This window comes from Melitaea cinxia, chromosome 4 (genome assembly GCF_905220565.1).
Source record: "Melitaea cinxia chromosome 4, ilMelCinx1.1, whole genome shotgun sequence".
Lineage (NCBI taxonomy): Eukaryota > Metazoa > Arthropoda > Insecta > Lepidoptera > Nymphalidae > Melitaea > Melitaea cinxia.
The window spans coordinates 6,378,770-6,400,471 of NC_059397.1; the positions used below are offsets into that span (position 1 = coordinate 6,378,770).

General features: G+C 29.1%; 1 protein-coding gene across 1 annotated transcript in view; it reads left to right on the top strand.

Annotated features, from left to right (window-relative positions):
• Positions 1-2,193: 2,193 nt before the first annotated feature.
• LOC123670055 (flocculation protein FLO11) overlaps positions 2,194-21,702 on the top strand; it is a 136,950-nt gene continuing 117,441 nt past the window's right edge. The window contains exon 1 of the mRNA XM_045603564.1: positions 2,194-2,360. The gene's annotated coding sequence lies outside the window, so the exon portion shown is untranslated. The remainder of the gene's footprint in view (positions 2,361-21,702) is intronic.

Below are 21,702 nucleotides of genomic sequence, written 5' to 3' on the forward strand. Positions count from 1 at the left end.
ATTTTACGATAAAGCATAATGTAATGGGTATGTATTTATTTGCGTATTTAATTCTTTATATGTTTATAATATATACTATATATATATATATATATATATATATATATATATATTATTGTATTATTATTAGAATGTAGGATCTACTTTGTTTTTAATTTTTTGTTTTGCCTTTTGATAACCCTACTCTTTTTATTTTAAAATCTCCTCTACCCCAAGGTTGTCTGGAAGAAATCGCTTACCTAGCGATAAGACCGCCTTTGTGCATAGTATTGTTTTGCAAATTTTATTTTTTTTAAAGATGTATGTTATGTAATATGCACAATAAAGTATATTTCTTCTTCTTCTTCTTCTTCTTTGTTAGGAAACAAATTATGATTGTTAAATTACATTTGACATGTAAAATAAAAATTAATTAGATACAATATGTTATGTTAAACAAAAAACGATTTTTTACAAAAAAATGAGCTCCTATTAGATTTATAATATTATTTTAAGAGTGCGGGATCCCGTGCGAGATTGATTAATCCCACGTTTCAATCCCGCGGGTTTGAAAAGGCTGCGGAATTGCAATCATTAGTTACTTAACAATTTTTGTATTCCATTAATATACTTAATTTTTCCTGTTTAAATCCAAAACATTTAAACTTCTTTTTGGGTTATTTTTTACGGTTTACATAGTTAATTCTTTTTCTAATTTTATCTATTTTATTTTCGATCATAACGAACTGACATAATTAAGAGAAAATTAAAACTTAGCACAATCATATATGTATTTACTCGTAGTTCACTAATTATTTATTTGGTTAAATATTAACTGTGTTTTCTCGCAACCAAAAAAACCGACTGTAATTTATTATATCGACAAGTAATACAACATTAGTAAACAAAAAAATATCCAAGTAAATACGCGTTATCAAAGATTGCTCATAATGTTGTCATCAGTTGTCGATCAAATTTAACAATGATTTGAGAACCTCCTCCTTTTTTGGATGTCGGTTAAAAATGAATCGCTTATTATTTTGCTTAGCGCAAAACTCGAGAAGGGAAGAAGAACTAGATCAATCCGGTTAATTATTAATATAGTTAATTATTATTATTATTATTTTGTAGAAGATTTTTACGGAATCGCAAAACAAAGAAAATTGGAAATTTTCAGAAACATAACATAAAATCAAGCAAAAACGCTTTAATTAAAATTTGTAAACTTACTATTGAATGTCACAGGACCATTCGATTATAAAATGTACAAAAAACTGTATGTTATATTGAATAAACACAATTAAGTTTAATATTTAATATAACAACACCGTAATAATATTATGGTATCTATGTCACGTAATTATAGTCAGAATTCTAGTATTTGTCCACCTCAGAATATTCATCATGCTCATAATACTCTAATCAAAGCACCTAATATTATTTGTCAGTTATTCACAATAAAACCAATTATCACAAAAACGTTTTAGTTTTTTTTTTTCAATAATATTTTCGAGATGAAATTTTATTGCAATTTGTAAAAAACTGCAATTAAAAATGTATAAACAAAGTGTAATAATATTAAAAATATCGTAAAATCGTTATAAGTCAGCCGAAAATGACCCACTGACGACATATAAAATGTCAATAAACAATATTTACGACACGTTTTTTATTATCGTTTAAAGGGGAGTAGTTTATACATTAGATGGTAATTGTCACATAAATTTTGTTATCACAGTAACAATAGGTAGCTTAAAATTTTATTAATAAATCACTGTGAAATTGTGAAGTTTTAATGAAAATTCTTAAGTTTCTGCTGTTTTTGTAACACATCCGTGAATGTTACACGAAACTATTCACTCCAGCTAACATATTTTGTTTCCTAACGTAATCATATAAAACTTATAAAAATAAATATAAACAGTTAATCCGATTTATCTAATTCAGCGTCAAATTAGGTACAATAGTAAATAGTGTCGTAATTTCTTTCACAACTAAGCATCAAGTTAAAGCCTATTTCTTACTAATCGAAGCTCGCACGGTCTCATTTACTTATCTCAACAATTAGCGATACGCAAGCTTTGATCGATATAAATCAGAACGATTATCGTGAAATTCTCATTGCTACCGTTTATATCCTTCACCTTAATTTGTATTGTGTTAGATTGGTAGTATTTTTGATATGCGGCGAACGGTTTTGGTTTTACTTTTAGGTATGCGCGGGCGCTGGCAGTAGTCTTCCGTTCTGCTCAGTGTTTCATCGACAGTGGCTGAGAACGAACTAAGTAACACTAACGATAATACGCGCTTCGACATAGCTTGTGAACTGTGGCTATTGAACTTTTGTGCTTTGTGTGTGTTTTAGTTTATATACATTTGAGGTGAGTTTTCTTTATAATTTTTAATAATTTAAAGCACATTTTTATGACATTATATGTTCAATTTAAATGGGTTTATTTATTGATGATATTTCTTTTTTTATTTATTATAAATTTATACATTTAGTGATATAGAGTAGTTATATATAGTATAAAGAGTCTAAATGTCTAAGTTAGCGTCTAGATTATAATTAAATAAAAATATTTTTAATGTTTATACTACATTTTTATAGTAATTTTATTCTTAAAAGTGTACATGTATGATTAAATCTGACAAACGCATTGAAATTTAAACGGTGTCAATGAACGGTATCCATCATTAGCATGAAATATTATACGTTAATGTTACTTCGAAACAAATTCAATCATTCTAATTAATAAAAGAATATTTGACTAAATTATTTATGAAAATATATAAAATATAATATTTGCGATTATTTTTTTTAAATATTGCTAGCTAAATTAATATTAACCGGATAATAAATAAAAAAATAAAATAATAATAAATAAATATATCTAATGTAATTTAAAAAAGGAATAAGAAAATTGTTATATAAAACGTTATTAAATATAATATAAATAAATCATAAACTTAGATAACATTTTAAATTTACATATTAATAACTTTTTTGGAGAAATTGTATTAAATTTTTTAACTTACTTTCATTTCTTTTATTACGTTATGTTACTATATTAAAAAAAGAAATTATTTCAATTTATTATTTTTATTCCAAAAATGTTACCTTATGCTAAAACTTGACAAGATCGTATTTAAAATTCTGAGATTTTTTTATTATTTTTTTTTAAATTATATTTTATTAAATAGGAAATCAACAGAACGTACAACTTTCATATATTTTTTTAACTAAAATTAACAGTATAATTAATTATTTGTCATTATAAATTGCAATTATAGGCGAACTCAAAATAATTATTATTATTTAAAAATAGGTCTTAACTTAATTAATTAATCTTAATTGGTCATTTAAATATTATAACAATAACTTAGAAAAAGATGTCACTATTTAGTGTCAATATTTTTATTTTTATTTGAATAATCATAATAAGTAATTTGTAGTGTTGGAATCGAAGTTGTGTAAGTTTCTTGAAAATAAGTGTAGCAACATTGAAATTAGCATGGATGTAACAATCGATGAGTTTTTTTCGCCATTTCGTAACATCCGATACGGTTCGCACGAAATATGTAACATCGTTAGGGCATAACGAAAGCCTATTAACACTGTTCTAAACTTCGCGAAACCGCAATTATTTAACAGTTGAAAAGTAATAGTTTAAAATTAAAGTTTTTATAAATAAAACTTCTTTACGCACGCTTGACTTGGGGAGTAAGCAGGTGAATAATGCGTGACGAGAGCGTTATGAAAAGTGTTATCGAGCGAGGCGAACGGAAGTTGAGAAGGAGATATAATTTTGTAGAGATAGAAAGAGAGAGAGAGCTACGTTTCGTACATTATTTATACTCGTAGCAACTACAGAAGTTTTACTTCTGTCGTGTAGTCCGTTTTTTTTAAATTATTATTATAATACCTATTAAATTTACATTTTTTTTCTGTTATTACTTAATTAAAACTAAACATTTTTCATCTACATTTAAAAGATAAGTTGTTTTTTTATATAAGTAATTATTACGTAAAATCGAAATTGTGTATGATTAGTATATATTGAAATTAGCTACAAGTTTAATTCAATAAGTCTACTGCATAAAAAAGATACCTAATAATACATTTTCAATCATCTCTTACATAGTATTTTCCAATTTAAAGTAATCACTGGATAGACAACTTTGGGTTGTTAATCCGATGTAATAAATGAAATTTGCCGCAATATTGGATACACAGACGCCATTTTGAAAACTACGACTTTTCAATTATTCGAATCATAAATGAATTTCTAACCGCAATGCACACGTTATTTAGGAATAATTTACTGTAAGAAATCATAGCATGCGAGTTTTCTCTTGTTCTAAATATCCCACGCCAACTCGGAGGTGTGATCACCACGACCTACTAAAGACATACCACTCTCACTGTCACGAGCAACGGACGGAAGCTGTTAATTCTATGAGAAAAACAATCTTAACGCATCGGTAATATAGAATTTTCTATTTGTACCATTTTCACTCGACTCCTCAATTAAAGGCGGGTAATGTATTAACAGACGAAACATCGAAATCATTGTACTGAGTTTTCTTTTATTATCGTATTTCAAAAGTAAAACAACTTGTCTGTAAAAAAATCGACCTACATTTTACAAGATACAGTGTAGTATAAATACTTACACGTTATGAGGTGAGATTATGAATTAATATATCATAACGATGTTACAAATGCCAAGCATCTCTCTGTTATAGAATTTATTTGCTTGATCGATTGTAATTAGCATAGAGCGTTTTTTGAGCTACCGAATTTATTTGTATTGATTTACAATGTGTTATTCAATCTGTAGACACATACTCTACAACTCTAGTTAAATATTTATTACGGAACGTCTATACCTATAAATAAAAATGAATTGTCGAAAAGTATGTATGGCCGTAATTTTCTGAACAAAATTTGTATTAAAGAAAAAAAAATCGATATATTAACGCAAAAAATTCATGGTGGTTAAAAAAAATTAAACTTTTTCGTCTGATAGTTTGAATATTTTTGTTTCCTATGAAAATTTACGAATTTTTTACATATTGTTTATCATTGCTTATCCTCAGTCTATTTTAGTGGCAGTACTTGATCACGTTAACGCATTTGAATGTCATTCTTATGTACCGATGTTGTGTGAGCATTATCGACAGTGGGTGATTTATCGTAGGTAGGTAGATTAGGTTCGGTTCAAGTTGCTACCGACGATAGCTTTAGCCTTACAATAAGCGGTACTAAGATTTAACAGGTGAGGTTAGGTATGATGTTGCAATACAATATTTAACTATTGTTGAAAATAATATGCGTGATAAAGGTTCTGTTAGTAACATAGTTATGCCTTTTTTGATTTTACGCATCTGCATTACATGATATAACATTACGATGACATGTTGATTGGAGAAATATAAAAAAGACACAAATAAATTAATCCGTCAGTATCAATAAATGCATATCAATGCAATATCCCATATTATGGACATGGGAGATTGTTACGAATGCATACATAATTATAATTGTCACAAATCTTAAAGTGTATTGTTTAGAAAGTATGTAGTCTATACATTTTATTGACCTTTGGAGTCAAAGATATACCAGTATATTGGTAATAATTCACAAGGCGTTCAAATAATTACTAATACCTATTACGGTAACCTTTTACGTTATTCTCAATCTGAAGCATACCTTGGAGCGATCGTGATTTCTCGAGAGATTGTTTACAATACTTGGAATAAGAATGTCGACTATTATTTTAATATGAAAATTAATTTCAAATGTTTTGTATGAGAACTTTATAAGAGCAGCAATTATACTTGCGATACCCAATTAGCGTTTTCAACGTCAATAAAAGCTTATTTTCTTAAATGTCACTTAAAGCGTAAAACAATAATGCGTTTTAGTTAAAAAAAAATATTTATAATGTTAGGCAAATTATTAAATTCTGCTTAATGAATATTCATACAATTACTATGCATAAAGGCTAACAATGAAGGCAAAATTGTTTGTTAATATGTACTTTTGCAATTGAGTTCTATGTTTAAAGTTTTTTTTGCTAAATAAACAGCGATGCCTCAATCACGACGCTATCAGCTAATTGGTTCATTCAATTTAAAACAATTTTATGTTCTTTGATTATTTTCAACACATTTATTTTTAAACGAATTTAATTTTAAATAAAAATAATGTATATTTTATACATATTGCATTCGAAAAAATAATTTCATTTCCGTTTTAATAAATATATTTTTAATGTGTGAAATAAAAATGAGTATCGTAACAAAACGAAAATTAGCCTTGAACTATATTTAACAAAACATACCAAAATATGTACAAACTAAACGTTATCTTGAAAATATTATTAGGAAATTTGAAATTAAAAGAATATTTATTGTTAGTGCTAAAAATTAAATTTTACGCTGAAAATTAAATCTAAAAGTTAATTTTAAAAATATTAGTTTTTATAAAAATATGTAAGTAATAGTATAAAATTGTAAAGGTCAAATCTTTCAAAAGTCAAATTAATTAAAATAAATGCTTAGTGTTTAGAATTTTATAATTTTATTTATGAATGTTTTGATAATTCACTAACGAGAACATAATTTTTTTTTCGCAGATCGTTTTGTAAGAACTTTTTAAAAGAATAAAAAATGAACAGAAATTTCCATTTCTAAATTTAGATAATCTGTGCACCACATTAGTACGGACACGAAAACATATTTATACCTTATCCAATTCCATTAGCTACATAAATTTATTCGAAAGTTGATAACAGATATTGCTGCAATTATAAGATAAAATTTAGCCGAACATAACCTTTTTATCAAAAAATATTTAAAAACAAGAATGTGTCTTAAAAATAGGTTTTATCGAAAGATTTTATTTTTAAATGACTTCGAAAAAGGAGGAGACTCTCAATTAGACTATATTTTTTATGTGTGTAACCTCAGAACTTTTTGCTGGGTAAAAACCGATTTTGATGATTCTATTTTTAATCGGAAATGGAGCTTTTGATGTAGTCCCTTTTAAATTTAATGACAAGTTTTTTGAACTGTCTGTAATAATGCATATTTACTTGACTACTATTATACCTCATAACTTTTGACTGGGTGTACTGATTTTGATGATTCTTTTTTTAATCGAAATCAGGTGGTGGTTGTCATGTGGTCTCATTTAAATTTGATCAAGATCCAATGACTACTTACTTTTTGAGTTATTTCTAATAATGCATAGTTACTTGACTATTTTTTCGTTTACCTATGTTGTGTTACTCGACGATGTAATTGAAATCGACTATTTTTCGTTTGCGAACAAACACAATCATTTAAATTATAGTCTTTTCGACAGTATGTATATTTAGTTAACAGTCCGTATAGTATTTACTAACAATTAATTAAATTAGATAAAAATAGTGTTGTTTTCTATCTTTTTAAATATTATTTTTAACATCTTTTTAAGAGACATCAACAAAAGATAATGTTTTACATTTTACTGTATTTTTATTTGTGTTACCTCCCTATAACTTGTACTAGATGTACGGATTTTGTTGATTCTTTTTTAACCGAATATTATTACTTGTCCTGTGGTCTCATTAAAATTTGATTGTGTATGTATTTACTTGACGATTTTTTCATAGAGCTAAGTTGTATTTTTTTTTCGAACGTTTGATGTTTTTTTTTTCCATTTTGTTAGCAAATACAATTATTACATAATATAGATAGATGATGATTCAGCCTGTAACATTCTAGCCATAGGCTTTTTTCTCCTTGTAGACAAAGGATTGAATCTTAATCCACCACGCTGCTCCACTACAGGGAAAGAAATATTTCTACAAAAACAAATATCTATCCCAAGCGGGAATTGAACGCGCAAACCGTTAGTGTTTAGGCGACTTCACACATCACTACACCAAAAATGTTGTTATTAAATGTTATAAATTAATATTATATACAGTGTTTAGTTATTTTCTTTTATCACTTACATTAGTTATTAGCATTAAAATACATAAGAAAGCAGTGTTCATATGTGCATAACATCATGTTACAATTCTACGTAACTAACCACACATACTGCGTAATGCGACTTACATAATTTAAATAAATAGCGAAGGTGATAGCTTACTTAGTACTCATTATCAAATGAACACTGAAGAACTAGCATTTTAGATTTTTTTAATATATATATATAAACATACCTTCGACAGTTTGAAATACATTTTCTAATATCGTTATCTAAGTACCTACATTACGAGCAAGGCAACTTAATACTTATGTCGTATGATAGGCGAATAAAAAACATATTAACTTTTTTCAATAAACATAAGACATTACATCCAAAACTCGAAAAGGGAATCGAGCTCTGGGGATCAAAGTTCACTCTGAGCTCTAAATTCTAAGCTTACTTTTAAAGTCACTGCTTACTGCACCAAAAAGCCACTTTGCCTATTTTTCTTATTGTTTACTAAGTGTAGCTTTATACCAAAAAAACAATCTCACTCTCTTACAATACAGATAAAAATGCAGAGGCGGTTTCATTACAAGCAATCTTCCACACCTAATATAGGGTGAGGGGATTCATTTAAAATAAAGTATTTCTTTCGTTATTTTCTTCCAAGAAAACATTTATAAATGTATATTATTTTATTTGTAGAATTTATATTATAATACCTGGGTGACCGAGCATAGCGCGGTATTTTTAGTAAATCGTGTTTCTTGGAAATCATTATTTATAAAATATTAATAATATTTTTTACCGACAATGATAAAAAATATAAATAAATATAAAAAATAAAAAAAATAAAATAAATTAAATAAATTATTTTTTAAAATAAATTCTTTTTTAATTATTTTATATATATATATATATATATATATATATATGTATACAAGAATTGCTCGTTTAATAGTATAAGATATATTACTTCTGCTCGTCAATTGTCTTCAGAAATTTCAAAAATCTAAATGTTTTAGACATTGCCAAAGTTTGGACTATTGAAAAAACTTTAAATTATGTCTCATGGTCAAGTATAAAAAAAAAAACCGGAGACCTTTTTACTTCAATTAATAAACCGCAACTTCTGGCTCTACACGCTGTGAATAAAAATATCTGAAACATAAACAGTGAGTGAGTGACTTTGAGAGTGAAAATGAAAAATATACATTAATTTTTTTTCTGCATATTAAAGTTTTACCTTTGATAGTTTTGTCAGCTGTGGTAAATATGCCTTCAGGTTTATTGAGTGTGGACAGTGAGTTAAACTCTCGTGTTATAAAGTTTTTTTGATCGTTTATATATTTCGTCGTAATCTCAGTATTTAAGTTTTTAATATCTGTAATACATCTGTAAGTGTGAAGTATTTATTAAAAGTGTTTTAAAGTACCAAAAGTTTAATAAGGCATAGTACAATTAATATATCAAATCTTGTCAGGCGAACTTGATCAACCTGATTATGTGTAATGTATGCAACACGATATTGGATAATGTGTTTCATCCCTTAATTAATAGGTATGTATTGATGTATACGAAAATAATATGTAATTAATAATATATATGTAATTAATAAATATTTGTAATTGGTCAGATCTTAAGCTAGTGAAATAATTAAAATAATTCCTTATACCATTATTTTTTTATTACTTTATCCAAAAGCATCATTATATTACTATGTGCCTTATTCTTCTTAAACTATTAAAAAGAAATTAGTGAGACCGAGAGGAATGTATAATAATAATGAATAGTAATAAGCAGAATTTTTTTCGCAAATTATTTATTTCTAGTCAATCTAAAGCTAGATAATAAAAAAGTTATAGTGTCTAAGAATATCATACTATCCTTTGTAAGAAGAAGAATTTTATTGTTTACCAATATGGGCATCAAATTAAATACAGGTAAAACCACGACAAACATCTGGTGAATTATGTAATACGTGCACATTATTGGAATCATCCATGTAAATTTTAAATATCCGTATACAAAATTTGTTGTTCGTGCAGAAGACGGGAAAAGCATCGGATAATAAACGGCCGAAGATCTGCAGTTCTTGTGAAAGTAACCGACCATAACTTATTCTCCACACGCGACGAAACTATGGATCTGATAAGGTCCTTAATATGTTAACTGAGATCTAGCGGGCTTAGTGAAGCTTTAGATATTTGTAAGCTGAATGAACAACATACTGTGACGATTGCAAGGGTATAAACAAGACATAATTAAGGTTTAAATAAATACATTAGAAATTTTCAACGTATATTTTTTAAGAACGAAATATTTATTTTTGAAATTTTATTGTAATTCATACCTGCACACCATTTTAATAGAAATGATAATCGATAATGAATTCCTAACTCTCAAACAGTTAGTTTGCAGTTATGATGAAATTAAATGTAGAATTATTCAGCATCAGTATGAATAACATAATGTCCAATGTACAAGAAAATAAAAATATAAAAATCTGAAAATAAAGTCCTATTATTATTTATTTTTTAGAATTTATATTTATGGTACACTTTAAAAGTATATTTCATCTATTAAAAGTAGTCGCGAACGCTCGTCACTGTGATCTCAAGTCGTAAAGCATAAGGCGCACGTAGCGGTATTCTGACGCAACTAATTATACACGATACCAGCTGTACGAATTGCTCACATAAATATATGATGTCAAGCGAAAGTTAGACAAAATGTGAAGTTAAGCAAAAAAACGTGACGATTTAATACATTGTAAATATTATTAGACGGTATATAATAGATATCTTTGTTCCTATTATTTCTAGAAATGCTTACGCTTATTTTTTTACTTGTGATGATTTATTCAGCCTGAAACATGCCACTGCTAAGAAAAAGGCTCACTCTCCATACAGGAAAAGAAAGTCATAAGCCTTTTTTTCTAAACGTTCAGTACATATATCTAGTTTTTAATCAGACAATGCATGTCCCATATACGAGTTTGATTCTACTCCTATATATATATATATATATATACTATATTTCTTATTAGTACGTAAAAAATGGATTTACAATATTAAAAATACTATATAGGAGAAAGATTTGCAAAACGATCGTTACCAGGTTCTTATTATAACAACTAGACCAACTGCTTTATTACCTATCGAGACATGATAGGAAGGCTCACCAAGTCAAACGCTCACCCTAAAAACAAATATTTGTCAAATACAAATATCCGCTCACTCACGCACAGAATCGAACTCACGACAAATGTTTAATTCCATCTATCACGGTCAGTTCTGGACTCACCATCAAATTAGAGATACTAAGCTTTAGTTCGTAATTTGATTCATGCAATGTTGAAACTTATACGCCTGAATGCTTAAAAATTAAAGTGTAAATGAAAAAAAGCATGGGTACTTAGGATTCCATGGATGTTTGTTATGTATGAAAAAAGTTTTTTCCTTTATTCCGTTATTCCATTTCGCAACTATTGCATTAGAACGATGATCATTAATTAATATATACAATAAGGAACCACTTTTTTGGCACAAAATAATTACAACAAAAAATGAAATATTCAAATTTACATGTTTTATAAAGTTTCGTAAATTACATAACATCTATTAAAATATCATAAACGTTTAAATTACGATATTCAAATAGAAATAAAATAGCAACATCCTTTTTTATCTGTTAAGTAATTTTTAACACAGAATTATATTTAAAATTACACAATCACTCTCTTTCTCATTTTATGCATATTCGATTTCAATTGCCGATACAATCGTTATTAATATATAATAATGTTATTAATAAACAATCGATAAATAATAGTTTTATTAAGTTGTTAAGTTATAAATCGTTCTACGCTTAATAGTCATCAATTCTTAAAGCATTTTGTATAACTAAATGTTACATTTCTTGTTATGGAAATATCCAGTCACCTACAACGAGTACAGTCACGTGAATTAATTAATCTATTTTATAATTTAACTACTTGTTCTCGCTACTTTGCCTGCTTACGACTAGCTATAAAAATTGACTAAACAAAGTAATTTAGGTGAACTATATTATTAGTACTATAATTATATGTACAACTTTAAGTACATGAAATTAAATTATTGTAACAATAAGAACATTATCTATAAAAATCTATATATTAATATGTGAAGCAAAAACTTTGTACCCCTTTTTACGAAAATTACGCGGACAGCGGAGTATGAAATTTCGCACCCTTATAGTTTATATAGAAAAGGAGTGCAGAATACTATTTTTTTTTTTTTTTAATAATGCAGTATAATATATTCAATCAATAAAAAACTACATTACACACACTACCATGCATATTATACTCTTTTGTTGAATTGTCTGTAGTCAAATTGAATTTTTTTTAAAAAAAGTTCTTTATTATCATTAATTTATTTTTTTAATTTGAATTTTTAATTATGGTCAAATTTCGATCACTGAGCGACCACTTGTTTATATCATTATAAAAATTTAATGACGAATAAGTGTTTTTGAACCCTACTTGAATAAAGAGATTTTTTTATTATGAATTTATATTTTCGTTCATTTCATTTGTAAAAATAACTGAATTTATTGAAACCGTAATAAATAATGATTACATTACACTGTAAGAAGAATTCCGAAAAACCACAAGAAGATAACGGGAGATATAAATTCACGAGTACCGTGTACGTAATAATTGATGTGTATTACATGATATGAGCATTACCAAGACTTTCTCAGTGTTCGTGGTACTACACGAAGTACAAGGACCAGTTCAACGGGGAGTCATTGCACCCAAGTTCACTCCCCCCACGCTTAGCCTGTCCTGAATACTAACTCTTTGTTATATTTTAATAACATTCTGTAACCTGTGATATAATGAGATAGAATATTCTATATGATAACGGTTTCTTATTTACACGCAGTTAAATTTAAAAAAAATTACGTCACAATTATAGGCAACATTAAGGCACTCTTTAATAGAGCATAATGTATTCTCCTTTGTTTATAAGACAAAATAGGACATATCAGAAGAAAGAGGGAAAGAAACCTGTGGGACAGTGAAATGTGACAGGCTCAATCTATCAATTAATCAAATAGGATAAAAAATAAAATATGTATGTAATATTAATCGTGTCTTCAAAAGAAGAAGAGACCTTTGTCCTATTATACAACGACATTTCACTATATAGGCTGTGGTTGGTACTTACAGTAGTATCTATATTACATACCGTTGCTCTGTAAAAATATATTTCTACCATTTTTATTTATACCATACAAAGTTTATATAAATAGCGATAAATATATACATAAATATATATATATATATATATACAATATAACATAAATAGGTAAAGCTTTGTTTTTTCTGAGATCAATAAATTATTTATTTATAATGAAGGAAGGCAGCATTTGAACCAATAATAGCAAATTTATAACTCAGAAATATATATTGCGACATTGAGACATCGTGTCTCGATCTTGTAGCGTATGTAAATAACAAATTACGTACAATCTAGTGTGTCACATAGGACATAAATAACGAATATCATAAAATTGTTAACATGAATTCATGCGTTGTGTAAACCTAAAGCTATTATCACATTTATTTACAATTTGAGTGTGTGATAATATTATAAACCGGTTGATTTAGATACTAGAAGAACTACTCTTTATAACTATTTTTGTTAACTAGAACTTGTTTTACTAATATATACGATTTTATTTTTGTGTTACCCACGTATTGGGAATTCTAAACATTTTTGAATATCATATCAAAAATTTCGATCTAGCGGGTACATCGTTCCATAGCTTAATTGGCTAGAGCGCCGACACGGTCAGTCGGAGACGCGGGTTCGATCCCCGCTGGAGCGGTCAATTTTGATATGATATTCAAAAATGTTTAGAATTCCCAATGCGTGGGTAACACAAAAATAAAATCGTAGATATTACAAAATAGCACGGTGTCGTCTCCTGTCAAAGATTTTCATTGTAATATGAAACTTTGAATAGTTACGGGTTTCTGTAAAGAGCTCACTATAGACGGCGCCACGGTTCGCTTAAACTGAATATAAAAATCATCATATCAAAAATTTCGATTTAGCGGGTACATCGTTCCATAGCTTAATTGGCTAGAGCACCGACACGGTCAGTCGGAGACGCGGGTTCGATCCCCGCTGAAGCGGTCAATTTTTGAATACATACAAGCTTATGAAGATCTCAAATACACTCAGAGACCCAATTAAACGTCCACTATTTAAAATGTGGTATTGTTTCTTTATGTTAACTTGCACTTTTAGTGCTATGTGCAACCATATAAGTGTGTGTAATTGTAATAAACATTCACACACACTTTTGGTTTACTTTGTGGTATAGTCAATACTCGTAGTAATGAATTTGGAAAATTTGACATTTTAACTGCACGTTCTATAAGAAGGATAACTTTGTTTTAAAGTATTGTGATACCATTTCTACGGTTAAAATCAATCAATTATGTTAGATTGCTGTGAGGTCATTGACAATCAAAAAAATGACAATGGACGCAGCTGGAGCAGCCAGGCCTGAGGCATTAGCGGATGCTGATATTATAGGTTTAGACAGCGTCGCATTAGCTGAATGCTTGGATATCTACAAACGATTATTTAATATGCGATAAGATAGATCAGATCTTACACAAGAAGATCACAAGAAAGTTGTAGAAGATGAGAGGTGATCAGAAAGAGATGATCGTTAGAACGATCGTTCTTTGAAATCGGTCGAGTATAGTATTATGAAACGAAAATAAAGAAATTGTGATTGACGAGAAAATGGTACCAGTATTATTGACAAGTAAATTAGGATTTAAAACTTCACTACACGATTTATAAAAGCGAAGCAAAAACCATAAATATAAAGTAACCTAACGACTAATAAAGAAAAAATTAAGAAAATCTAAGAAGCCTTACATACTAAATACAATTAGAAGAAACAAAAAATAACACGCAGATTAAACATCACAAACCTGTAAAATTAACTAACAATTTGCAGCACATAACAACAAGAAGGTTTTACGAGTATATGCTTATGTAATAGTTTTAATACCTTAGAGACCTTTAAAACATCGCATACATAAATCTATTATCCACCTTGTGCAAAGATTTCAATGTCCATGTTCATATATAGTTATGTTATTAGTAATGCGAAGTCATATTCTAAAGATGGATAAGAAGTTTTAAACTCGGTCAAGACGACGAATGTATTTCTTTGATCTTGACATTACGTGCAGGGTGAATGTCGGTATAAAGGAAAATGAATGCAATAAAATGTACCTATTGATTTAGCTGCGATTTGCCCGTGACTACACTCACGTGAGGTATTTAATTTTCTATATGCTTTTTTTTTTTATGTCACTAGGTCGGCAAACAAGCGTACGGCTCACCTGATGGTAAGCGATTACCGTAGCTTATAGACGCCTGCAACACCAGAGGCATCGCAAGCGCGTTGCCGACCCAATCCCCAACCCCCCAGGAGCTCTGGTCACCTTACTCACCAACAGGAACACAACACTGCTTGAAAACAGTATTATTTTGCTGTGATCTTCTGTAAGGTCGAGGTACTACCCCAGTCGGGCTGCTCCAGATTTTGAGCAGGAAATTCCTGCTGTGCCCTACCTCAGTTAAAAATCTTCTTGATATTATGTTGTTAAATAAAGTATGTTATACACTATTACATAATTTTATGTTTCGTTGTTTTTTTTTCGTTTTTTTTTATATATTAAACTTTTCGTGACAATAATTGTCTATACATATAAACAAAACTGAGGTGCCTGTCTGTTAATTCAAAATACCTGTATTTTTCCAAGTGCATACAGTTTTTTTGTTTAATATATATATATATATATATATATATATATATATATATATATATATAACTAGGTCAGCAAACAATCATACGGCTCCCCTGGTGGTGTGTGGGTTCAAAATAAAAACAACGGTAATCACTTTTTACGGTTACGTAAACCTTCCTTATATTTCAATTTATTTATTTATTTTTTGTGAAAGAGTTTGCATATAGGTTGAGTTCCTTGTGTTTTTTTTATTTATAAATATCGGTTTTATGATTTTACAGAGTATCAACATATTAAATTATATACAATGTGCGTTTTAATTGTCCTCTTAAAATCGTACACAAGAAATAAATTGAGTTACTTTTGTTCCGCTTATGCAATCGTCAAATTACATAAACTATTGTAGATAACATAAGAATATTAGAGATAATATGGGAATGGTTCTCTATTGGATTATGCCTTTCCATTTCTTTATTCCGCTCGAAAACCGCACAACATATCGTTTTTACGTTTTAAGAGTACTTTAAAAATAAAATACAGTTATTACGAGAAAGATTAAATTACGATTAAATTTTAATGGGTACTTTTTGCGTCGTGCATCGTTAGCAAAGTCATTCAAATGAAATTAACAAAATTTTTCTTTTGGTCATATGCATGCAAAATGACAAATGCTTAATAAAAGATTTCTATGCTATGTGCGATTGCAAATGAACGGAGAGCGAGCAAACAGGTTTAGTTAAGGATTTATTTTGCACAGAATCTATGTCAAGATCAAGGAGGCTGCAAACACGTTTGTTACTCTGTCGTGTTTACCTACGGATGCCAAGCGTCACTGACCTACAAATTCATCAAAATATAACATTGATCGTAAAAATCTGTCGCCAAAAAGAAAGGCGAAATTATTTACTTCCTCTGTCAAACAAGTGAGCGTCTACAAGTGCAATTATCAAACGAAGTTTATTTGCATGTTTGTTGCTACAAAATTTAAATATTAATCACACTGTTTTTGTTAGAGATGAACTAAGTGAAAGCAAAATAGAGTTAAATTAATGGCGGAACCTTCTAAAATGTGTGAGTCACCCAATAAAGCTCGTAAAAGTTCCTTCTACTTTTCTTTAAAAAAAACACGCTTAATTTGTATTCTCTTAAAGTTTTACATAGAAAATACTACATAATCGAGTTTCGGAAGAATTCGGACAAAAAAATTCTATTACAAGTATCGGTACAGGTTCGCATACTAATAACAAAAACCGAATTATTTCGTACAAGAGAAGACTAATCTAACTTTCAAAAACCGCAAACTTCGAATTACAACGGATCAGGCTAAATCTGTTGTTTTGTTTAACGAATATAAAAATAACTTTGTTTGGCTGTAAAGTTGGAAAACGATTGGAACTCGAGAATACGAAATAATGCACTTCGAACAGTCGATACTGTAAGTTCGAGACTTAATCTTAGTTGAGATTACTCGAGTTCTGCAGTCCGTCCATTCTGTAGGTCCATTCCATTACTTAGGTAGTTGGCCTGGGTACCGTGTAATTTTATTTTAGCTTCGTGAAGCGGGAGATGAGCTGGAAGGAGCCCAACAACTTTTAAACAAGATGAACAGTAGATTTAAATGTTTTAATATTTATCAAAGTTTCTTTGAGGGATATTTTTGCTTGTTTAATATTAAATTTTGAAATGTAGCGATTGTATAACGTACAGTTTCTTCTTTGTACCCAGCTGAACTATTTTTTCATACGATGATACTACTGTTATCGAGCATCAAAATGTAACAACAAAATTTAAATCTGATTAAATGCCTAAGAAATCTAAAAATAAAAAACTGTATTTTTAAATTGAAATAATAATAAAAACTATACAACTGTACAAAACGATAATTATGAAAAAAAATAAAGCATGAGTAATTTTTAATAGTTTTAAATTAATATCGGAAGCCAATGTATATTCTTCGATGTTATCTAGTTTTTATAATGTTAACGACCAAAATTAAAAAGTACATATGTAAATGAACATATATAAACAAACAAGTCTTAGGTATCAATTATCGTTGAAGCGAGGTGATACGACGCACGAAACTTAAACTGCATTCGCGAATGCAACAGAGCTTGACGTTAAACAAGAATCTCGGAAAAATATTAGTCTTCTTAATATAATAGCTTTTCGAAATGTGTATCGTATGCTAATTTCATTTATATATAGAATGCGGCGATACTCCACAACGTTAATAGTTGCAACGGTTATAAAATACCCGTATTGAAATTTTAATAATAATTATTATTTATATAAATTTTAATATTAATAGTACCTAATAAATATATATATGAATTTACTTATTAATAATTTGTAATGGATTCTAACTAAAGCAATGCCAATAACGTTCATGACTAGAAAAACTAATAGTTTTACCCAGTTATAACACCATAAAATGACAAGCAGAATTCACAACTTTCTACCATTACAAATATTTACGCATCGATCTTCGGTAATCAAACAAAACCTTATTGCGCAAGACTTGAAAGATGTAATCACTTTTTCACAAAGAAACTTCACATTTATAATTACAATTTCATCTCGCCTTACTTTCAAAAATGAACCATACGCACCAATCATAATTCACATAAATATTTATGAACGAAATAATTTTCTGATGCGTAGTATTAAATATGATGAGCGTTAAAGCGTTTTAAAAAGTTAGTTTGACATTTTAATTACTATTTAAAACCTTCGATATCGTTTTTTATAATCAATCATTACAGCCTATACAGTCCACTGCTGGACATAGGCCTCCACAAGTTTACGTCAAAAATAACGTGAACTCATGTGTTTTGCCCATAGTCACCACGCTGGGCAGGCGGGTTGGTGACCGCAGTACTGGTTTTGTCGCACCAAAGACGCTGCTGCCCGTCTTCGGCCTGTGTATTTCAAAGCCAGCAGTTGGATGGTTATCCCGCCATCGGTCGGCTTCTTAAGTTCCAAGATGGTTGTGGAACCTTGTTATCCCTTAGTCGCCTCTTACGACACCCACGGGAAGAGAGGGGGTGGCTAAATTCTTTAGTGCCGTAGCCACACAGCAGTTTTAGTTAGTTTTTTATAATACCTACTCGTAATTGTACAGTCAATGTAGTCTTGTTGACAGGCACATTGGCGAAGTTTATTGTTAGCCTGTTTTTTGCTCCAGCGATTCCTAACCGAAATTCGGGAGTCATATCATTATCATGTATTATTACAAGAAAATTGTGTTCAATATATCAGCCGGCTGATACCCAAAAGACAAACATTGTGTTTGTTTATTTTTGAAACAGGCAATCGTTTTTATGTTGAACATATTTTTATTTATTTATTTATTAAATTGTATTATTATAAATTCTCTAAAAGACCGCTCTGGTGTAGTGGTGCGTCTAGTCGCTTAAAATACCGACGGTTTGCGGGTTTGATCCCGCTCGGGATTTTATATTTTTACAAATATTTCTTTCCGGTTTGGATGTCTGACCTAGTGGGTCTCCGCGTTAAATGAAATTGTTCAATTATATGTTCGGCAGGTCCATGGCTGTGCAAAGGTCAATTAATCCGTTATGCTGCTTTTAACGATTATTTACCATAGTAGTTTTATGACAAACTTAGAATTTTCTTTGCTACTTAAAATCGCCAACAAACCGACCGATAATTCTATATAACTTCTTAAATTAAAATGCTACGAATATCGCTCCTACTGCTCTGGTGTCGAATATAGACTTCGGTATGCCTATGAATGCACTAATTACGAGAATTATTGAACCGGTTCTAATGCAAACCACTTTTCTGTGCCTACACTTCGATAAAGGTTAAAATATTAAATAACATGGAATATTTACTAGTTTCAAATACATATTGTATGAACCCAAAAATATGGACGCCAAATACAAACAGAACAAATAAAATAAACCAGTATTCAAACATTGTAAATAGTTTTAATGAACGTACAATTAACAAAACAAATGAATAAGGCAGAGACGAACTTAATTTGATTACAAAGATAAGATTGTTTTTCATTCTACGATTTTATCCGAACGTACAAATGAATTTTTCTACAAAATTCTAGAATTTTCTCGTACAAACGTGAATTAAACTGTCTTGATATTGACTAAAATTACTATCCAAGCTATTTTTTTTAATTTCTTTAATGGTCTTTAAAAGTAAAATTTTCTCGTCTAGTAAATTTAAGCTTTATATAACACCAGCTGTGCCCACGACTTCGTCCGCGTGGAATAGTGACTTTGGACAACATTTTTTGGATATATCTTTTGGTTTATTTTGGATTATAAACATCGTCGTTTGTGTATTTACGTGTTTAACGTGATTCTTTAATTTGACATCAATTTTTTTAGTTATAAACCGATTGACATAATACAAACATTAAATGTTAGGTGAAGCTGTGACCGCATCTAAATCTAATAAGCCTTTTCTGAGATAAGCGTGCACAAGCATGTTACTTTTATATTTTTATTATATGTATATTGATGATTATCATTAACGTCACTTTGCAGAATTCGTCAATAAACTTTAATAATTAGATTATGTTTATAAGGTCAAACTAATATTGGAATAAAAGTGAGAGTTTCTGGTTGGATGAGAATTTCTGGTGTTCACTGGACACATTTTGAGATATTGTGTATCCAATATCCTGTAAAGCAGAGTGCCAAGTTAATCTCTAATTGCTTTCTTTAACTAAGAAAAATGACTTTTCCCAGCAGATGATTGTTTACAGTATAATGCTTAACAGCAGTTACAGGTATCTCTTGATTGACAATAATCGTACGATAATTGTGTTTACTCGCAAACGATAAAAAAAAATAAACGACTTCAATTTACATCGACAAGTTACGTGGGTAGTTAAAAAAAAAACAATTGATTACGCGTTATTAGGGATAACTCAAAAAGTACTCCTCTGATATCCATAAAATTTGAATAGGTTTTTGTATTGATGCAAAAAAGTACCAGCTGTTGAATAAAAAAGAGAATCATTAAAATCGGTACACCTAGTAAAAAACTATGAGATAACATATATAAAGAATACAGTTGAATTGCGAAAATCCTTTTTTTCGAATCCGCTTAAAAACATGACGATTTAGATCATTTTTAAGTACATACTCTTATAATACATAATCTCCACACATCGTAAATTGTTTTGATAATACATAAACACAAGAGTGTAGGGTTGTGATATTCTCGTAAAAACCGGAGAATCGTGAATTATGGGAAGCGAGAGCACTCGCCTAAACGTGACTTTCCAACGAAAGCGACACGTTGTTACAAAAACTGTTAGTTACCGCGTAATTATACCTTGTTTTAATTATTGTACTACTATTATTGTAGTCATCATTAAATGCTTCACTTAATTTGTGTTTATCTATCCAAATTAATTTATTGCTCTACAATTAATTACCAAAAAATATTTTTGTACATTTGAGTCCATACTTTTTGTCTATCATTTTAAAATCGAAATGGTTTTTATTTTTACTGAGCAGTTAACAGAAGCATTCTCTACTTGCTTACATTTATAATAATGCACGATATTACATAATTATTGATGTCATAAAACTATTTTTAAAAATTTTCGTCTTATAAGTTACAATTTTCCCAAACAAATTAATAAAATTATTTATAAAACAGACATTAAAAATTCTAGTTATACGAAATTTACTATTCTAAAATATTATATATCACAAGAATGTACATAATAAATGGAATAATTGGGGTGTAACGACCAGTGCTTGCGAAGGAGGTTTTATGTTTAATAAAAAGAAACACATTTCTACGTCATTACATCAAACATATTTTATTCATTACTAGCTGTACCCTGCTCGCGTTGCTATTTTTTTTTTTTTTTTTTGATCCTACGAACTCGGAAACCTTTGAGGGCTCGTGCACAACA